The sequence below is a fragment of the Bombus impatiens genome, unplaced genomic scaffold (genome assembly GCF_000188095.3).
Source record: "Bombus impatiens unplaced genomic scaffold, BIMP_2.2 scf_1275, whole genome shotgun sequence".
NCBI classification, from domain to species: Eukaryota; Metazoa; Arthropoda; class Insecta; order Hymenoptera; family Apidae; genus Bombus; species Bombus impatiens.
Genome location: NT_177694.1, coordinates 1,222,076 through 1,229,788, shown reverse-complemented (window position 1 = coordinate 1,229,788; position 7,713 = coordinate 1,222,076). Strand labels below are relative to the sequence as shown.

Sequence of the window (7,713 nt, the reverse complement as noted above, 5' to 3'; positions counted from 1 at the left end):
CGGCAAATAGCAATCACCTGGCGAATCGCGCCACGGGAATTTAACCGAGATTATTATCGTAACAACAGGTGGTAATGAATTTAAAAATAAAACACCATGAACATTCCTCCATAGATTTTGTGTACTTTCCGATAAAAATTGTTATAATTGCAAAAATCTGAGCAAACATTTATGATTATCAAATGAAACATTTGAATTTTAAACATAGAAGATATTTCAATCCACTTAAAAAATTGTAAGTTCTTTCCTTGTATTCTAAATTGTTATCTCTAAATATTGTTGCAACATATGCAGAAGTAGATATATACATTCCTCTTATTTTGAAATTTTTAGATATATTATTTAGCTGGAAATTTGTAGATAGAAGGAGACATAGACAACAGTATTGATATAACTTAGAGTAAAATTGTTCACGTGACTTGCGCGAATAGTAATTATTGAAATATTAGAGAATGTAATATATATTGTACATATCTACAAATTCTCTATAACAATACTAACGTAGTGACACCTATCTTAACATAGACTGTGTTACTGTCGGTAAAACAAAACATCAAGTATGTATGTACATACATATATACTTGAGCTGGAGGGCTTTCCTGCTATACCGATCGTCATTATTATCGTAGTTCAACTTTAATCACCGACGATGTGTATTTAGTCTGTGTTTTAACCGTGGATACGATCAACACCTCTTTATACGAATTTCAAATTACAATATAACTTCGATTCACGAACGCTTTAATCGTGTAAAAGTTAATTAGTTGTAATTAATTCGTATTCTAATTCATTGTTGGCGAATTTGCCCCGATTAAATACGCTGACTAACTTCTTTTTTATAAAACCGTGAAATTGCGCAACGTTTGTAATGATTGGCCTCTATTTTCCCAAAATTAGAGTTGCAAATTATCATCATTTCTAAAAATTACTGATAGAACTACTGATAGAACTACTCATGATTCTATAGAGTTTTCAATAAATATTCAATAAATATTAAATAATGATTTTTTAAAATCAGCGTTTTGAATTACTTTATTCAGTGTAAAAAATTTCCTTTAGTTTTAATATTGCAACCTCAACAGTGTTAATAACACTTTATAAAATGCAAAAGCAATATCTATAAATAAGTCTGTGATAAATTATAAAGCCGTATAAAAGTCATTGACCTCAACAGGTTACAGATACTAAGAACATAATGCACATACCTTTAAAGCTATAAAAAGCTAATTCCTCAATTTATGCGACGTAAAAGTTTGACTGCCATATCTTGCACTAAAACATTCTACAGAAGTCATTGCATATTCCACGGTTCCCTTTTCGTTCGTAACAGCAGTATTTCTTCCGCCTCCAAATTCTACGGAAAAATATTTCTCGTCGTTTATTCATTCAATGAAATTGCTGATAGATTTCGCAAGAATGTATAATTGCAACATTAAATTAAAAAGAAAAATTCATTCGTTTAATACAATGGAATAAAGGCGAAATAAGTTTTCATTTATCTTAATTTAACAAAAATTAATTTTATAAGATTATAAAGCTTAAGAAATTTGCTTCCGGTTGAAGAACGGTCTAGTTAATGTCTATTTCTCATTACAAGATTTCTGAAATAGAAAAAAGATCGTGGAATTGCTTTTATCCTTGACATTTAGCGATTTGCCAATCGCTGTTGTTTTTAACAGTACCAATATTCTTACTCACGTAGAACATATTCTCACGTATCTTATTTTTCTTTCAGTCCCTCTTGTCTTTATTTCCAATGATAGTTCTTTATTAAACATTGGACTTGAATACAATATTGTATTAAATATTTTATACACTTGATATGTAGTTTTACCTTAAATTCTGTCTTCCTTCATTCTTATACTTCTTATTATTCTTCTTATTATTATTCTTCGGTTATAATAGATCCCATTTCTTATTATATATATAAAAGTATGATTTTCCACGAATATCCGCACTCTAATAATAATTACATTCGCATTACAATTTAGTTAAAAAACATTAAAAGTGTTTACAATTACGTGTATTACAATTTAATTATTTCAAGCCTGTTACTTATATGCATATCGACCAAAATAGTAATAGAATTACATTTTACTTAAATTGATAGAATATGCGGTAAGATCACGCAATAATTCTGTCTTCCGCTTTCTCTGTCCCCTTTTTAAACGCAATTTCTATCAAGTTCCACTGGAGGACCGAGTTTCCGTTCACTTCCTTGTGCGATGACCTCTAGGAAGAAAATTGCTGACCATTTGCTGCAAGATGCATCAACCACGTCAAACATTTATTACCACCAGTTATGTACATACATGAACCTCTCAGAGGATAAACCGATCAACTCGAGTTTTCAACAATTGCTTAACTTCATTAAGTAAGTACACAATTAGTGTTCAATTCTTAAGAAACAAATGATTAACTTCCACAAGTTCATTCTAAAGTAAATTTAGAAACCAGTGTTTGTAATATCTAGGCATATTTTTCTGAACATAATTTGAGGAAAAAAAGATAGACAGAAATTTGCTTTACCTACCAAAACATTACAAGAAATATTTTTAATATTCCCGTATATATATCTTTGCATATTACGTATATTCCGTGCATTTTTGCATAAATGCATAAAAATCTACGGTTTACTGATCGGAAAATTCTAGATTTTTATAATGTAGCGTAGCATATCTTGTATAGTCGCTTTTCTGTATTTTTGAGTTTATAGAGTTGATCAGCGTGACTTCTGAATGGCTCATATATCGCGTGAAACAACGACCTGTCGCGTGGGCAAAGAACAATTGAAATAGACGGATTCCTCCTATTACCAATAATCTCCAAAGAATCTTCTAATTGCGGATAATACATTGGTAATTCCCTTATTACGCGATCAGTCAGATTTAAAATGAAAATTTTTTTTACAATAGCCGTCTAATGTGTTCCTTTATATTTCCGATTATAATACTGCTTCACAAAAAAGTATAAAAGATATAAAAGAAAAATTACCATAGGAATGGTACCAAACGTATTAAATCATTCTCCAATGAACATTCTCTTATAGTTATTATTTGTACATATATTATCTTATCTCTTCTTTATTTATTTTTGTTTCCTTCTATTCGACCATACATTAATATTATTCGATTATTCTCCATAATTATAATAAACGATAACATTTTCTTAGAATTATTGTTTTCCTCCATTTTCCTGTTTCCTCCTTTGTTTCCTCGTATTCGATAATATTCTCAAGGAAACGTTAAAGAATAAAGTTCATAAATAATGGCATTATTTTGTGAAACATGATTCAACATACAAACAACTGCAAGTTGTGAGATAAAAATGGAGATTAGAGAAGACCGTGTCTGATAATTGGTTACGATGAAACGCTACACATACATTTTCCTTTACTTATTCTCTTCTTTTTTATACGGAGTAATATCGCGTTTCCTGCGTGTCAGCGATCCATGCTTGTCCCAACTAGCAAAATTGCAGGTCACGCGTAGCTATGCGTGCGAAAAAGATAATCGGAGTTAACTGCAAAGAGCAGCGGCGCGACGAATCTCTGGATCTGAATCGCTAAGGAAATTCCTCTTGTAGACGTCTTTATAAACACGCAATGATGTTCTACGATTCCAAACGGACTGTTTCATTCTCTCGTATGCGCAATATTCTTTTAAAAGCTTTGCTAGATCAGTTATTATAGGAAATTGGTTTTTCTTGTTAAATGAGTACAATTATTTAAATATTCTAGATGATTTTTGGAGTTTTCGCATCTCTACGATTTTATACGTCATATACTTTTTCATTCGTAATAATATACAACTAAATCAGAGTTAGATAAGGTTTGATTTAAGTAGTAATGTAAATTGTTTTTTGTAAATAATAATAATGGACATGTTCTCTTTTATTACGCAGTATTTTCCGATTGTTTCGCCGATTAATCGTGACATTACGTACCTCGAAAAATCATAATTAGATACAAGAAGTCTTAATTATTCTTTTAATATCTCATATATTATATATACGATTACATATCAAATTCTCATTGGCATTTGTTAGGCTTCTATTTAGTTTGTAAGCTGAACATCTAATTGCTTCTCACCATAGGGTCTTTGGTAACTTCCTCTTGATGAACTTGATCCTAGTTCTATTATAGACTTGCCATTTTGCTGGGGTGTGTATGGGCACATATACTAAATTCTTATTACTCGTGATTTGCAGTAGTTTTTGAATGAACTTGATGTGAATTCTTTACCATTATCTAGTCTTACATTTTTTACTACTATTCCTCATTGGGTTTTAATTTCTGCTAATTTTTAAAATTTTCTTCAGCTTCGTTCTTTTGTTTTAATAGATACATTACTGTAAGTAGGTGTAGTCATCTGTCACCACTTGAAAATACCTATGTCTATCTAGAGTACATGGAGTTACTGATCCTGATGTATTGAAGTGTATCAAATCTCCTATTTTTTGAGATTGTTTCTTTCTTTCATAAAAAAATGGGTCTTGCAGCTTTGCCTTCCACACACATGGAGCAATTGTCACTGTTTATTGGTAGTCCTAGAATTCTCATACCTTTTTTATCCAAATGGTCAACTCTCTGCGTCACAGTTCAGCCTTTTAGATCTGACTTGCTTCCAAACTTATACAAACCTCATCTTTTATAGGCTTTAATTTCAAGATATGTAGGTTATTCCCCTTTTTGCAAAATAACATGGTTTTTTCCCACAATTTCTATGTCTTCCATGCCGAATATCACCTTATAGTTATTTGAATTAGTTCCCTTACTGACAAAAGGTTATATTCTAGTCCTTTTACTATTAGACCATTTATTCTTACCTTTTACTCTTTGTACATTGCAACAGTCACCTTTCTTTGTAGCCTTTATCTTCACTAGTTATATGGATTTTTACCTGTTCCTGTAACATTTCTATATTACTTATATATTTTTCCATATTTGCCTTCGTTAAATATGCAGTTACACTTGAATCCAGTATAAACTCTGTAAATTTACTCTTATTGCAACTAACTATGCTGCTTAAGATCACAAATGAGATTTTGTCCTTAATAGATTGATTAGCTGTCTCTAATCTCCTTGGTCAATAACCCCTATCTCTGAAGGAGCCTCAATCTCTATACAAGTTTCTGCTGGTATTTGGTCTCTCTTTTGCTCTACATTCACTTATTTTGTGACCTATTCTACCACATTTAAAGCAAGCAAATAGGAAGACTTTGAATATTACCTGGCCATTATTGCTTTTCTTATTCAACATCTTGCTCATCATTTTTCACTCCTCATTAAGCAGCCTAGTTTTGACAAAGTTTAAAGTGACTTCTTTATTATTCATTGTCTCGATAGCAGTTATCATAGTGTTATAGTCTTCAGGCATTGTCTACAGTAGATGACAAACTTTATCAGATTCATCTATTTTGGATTCCACATTTTCCATCTCCTTTATGATGGTGTCAAATTTTAAGAAAAAATTTTTCATTTTGTCCATACTTCAATGAAAATAGCTTCCTCCTTAAATGCAACTTTGAAAACGTGCTTTTCCTCTCAAACATATTTTGCAAAATCTTTTCTTTTGCAGTGAATGCACCTTTCATTAGATATAGATGCTTGTCCATAATACACTGCACCACTATTGACTTGGCTTTTGCGTCTTTTAATATAAAACTCCTTCTATATTTATCCCGCGCGAATGACGGGATTTCGACGCATAACATATCATCTCTCTGTCTTTCAGTCAACACGCATTTAACTCGAAATTTCCAGTTATTGAAATTCTCTGCGTATAACTGGGAAAAATATTGTGCTGAATCCATGTTCTCTTTTGAAATACTCTTTTTGAAACTCTGATCTTTTATCTTTTTGTTATACGTGATTACCCTCCCGATTGTCCGTTAAGGCATTTCTTTCGTTTTCTCTTTTATTTCTACTTCTTTTACACCTACTCTGGGCTCATAACCTGATGAGATTAATCAATCAAGCGTAAAATTGTAAAAGAAAAAGTATAAATGTATTTAGTATATTGAAATAATAATTGTACACGAGCCAAGTTATCTATACGTTCTTTGTTGCACGCTGTTCTCACATTCGGAAATCATGCTTTCTCCCCTAGTTCACTCACCCCTTTTTGGTTAACATATGGCTTATACTACGTTAGCCAATTCGGGTCCCAACAATGTTACTTTTAAAAAATTACACAAATACTTGACCATTTAATGTTCAGTACAAATCCTTATCTTTTACCTGTATTGTAAAGTTTTCTTTTCAATATATTTATAATTCAATCCGTAAATATAAAAACACGAAACGAATCGACTACTTCGACCGCACGTACACTCTTATCAAATAGTATTTTTTCGCAAATAAGTGTGATGTAAGATTTATCGAGAAGAGGAAGGACGAATCGGTAAGAACCAAGCTATAGCAGCTGATTGGTATTCACCTTGGAAGATTATATAATTAACAGCATAAAAGAAGATACGCAATAGAAAGGAAACAGAGAACGGATGGCATGAAAACAAATTTGGTCCCACATAAGCAATTCATTGGCACAGCTGTAGCTTTTAATGGTATTACATAGATAATGATGAGACTGCGAACGTTTATACATTTATAGAATAATTGAAGATGTAAATATTCGCAAACTATAAACAATTTGCAAATATATATGAAATATTCAAAGTTTAGTACTTCCTAGAATATTTAATAGATAAAAGAATTTTCTAACTAATTGTAAGCGAACGCAAGTTGGATGAGTTATGAGAAATTGTTGACATTTTTGTATGATTATTGCATCGATTTGTTTCTAAGCAATTAGAATAAATTTTACAACATGAGCGGCGATACAATCAATCACTGATTTCACAACTGTAAGTTGATACAGCGAAATAAGATAACTAGATTGCGGTATTTTCCCACATTAAAATGCAGTTAAAATATTTCGTCTCTTTCGATGGAACTTTTATTTCTATTATTAAGGGAGTCTTTATTCTTGAAGATTTCAAAATTTTCACAGCGTCTAAATCAAAGAGCTCATAGCAAAAACGGACCTTATCATATTTATAGACTACTTGAATAGAGTTCAACATTTAGGAGTTTGGATCGAAGATTACGTTATAATCGATAAAGAAGAAAAACAACTTCAATAGGACTATTTTTGTTTTTCTACTAGCGAGATTGTTATTTTATCAAGATATTATAATCATTACCTTTTTAGACAGCAGTTCACATATTGTGTCCATTAAATTATTCAATAAATTCAAATCTGAACTTCTGAACAAATCTGAACAGAAACCTAACCCCCAACCTAACCCCAACCTAACCCCAATCTGTCGAGAACAGGATATTCTTTCATTTTCCTAAAAGAAAAATAAAAACTGGAAAGGGTACTTTTCGTTATTCCTTCAGCTTCTCGTCATATCAGATCGTCAGCAGCATTTGGTTTATCTTATATTACTCTTTTATGCGTATATATGTATGACTGTCAAACTTGAAAAAATATTCTTATCGTAAGAAGAATAGTACATAATAACTTGCATTTTGCATTAGATAATTTATGCCACGAGTGACTCAGTATAAAGAGTCAGGTGGAACACTACTGATTCAGGGTGGTTTTTATCCTGACCTATCAACATTTTCTCCCTTTGATCTTGGCATGGTCATTAACTAGATACTGGCAACAGGCTATTTATGAATGCAACACACGTGACCCGGGG

The 7,713-nt window shown here is 31.5% G+C and overlaps 2 long non-coding RNA genes across 2 annotated transcripts; both read right to left on the bottom strand.

Annotated features, from left to right (window-relative positions):
• Window positions 1-1,720: 1,720 nt before the first annotated feature.
• LOC117152369 lies at window positions 1,721-4,791 on the bottom strand. Its single transcript, XR_004462725.1, has 2 exons — window positions 2,099-4,791; window positions 1,721-1,957 (listed from the first exon to the last, which is right to left on the bottom strand). It is a non-coding gene; the product is annotated as an uncharacterized LOC117152369 (long non-coding RNA).
• Window positions 4,792-5,280: 489 nt separating this feature from the next.
• On the bottom strand, window positions 5,281-7,713 carry LOC117152370. Its single transcript, XR_004462728.1, has 2 exons — window positions 7,316-7,713; window positions 5,281-7,262 (listed from the first exon to the last, which is right to left on the bottom strand). It is a non-coding gene; the product is annotated as an uncharacterized LOC117152370 (long non-coding RNA).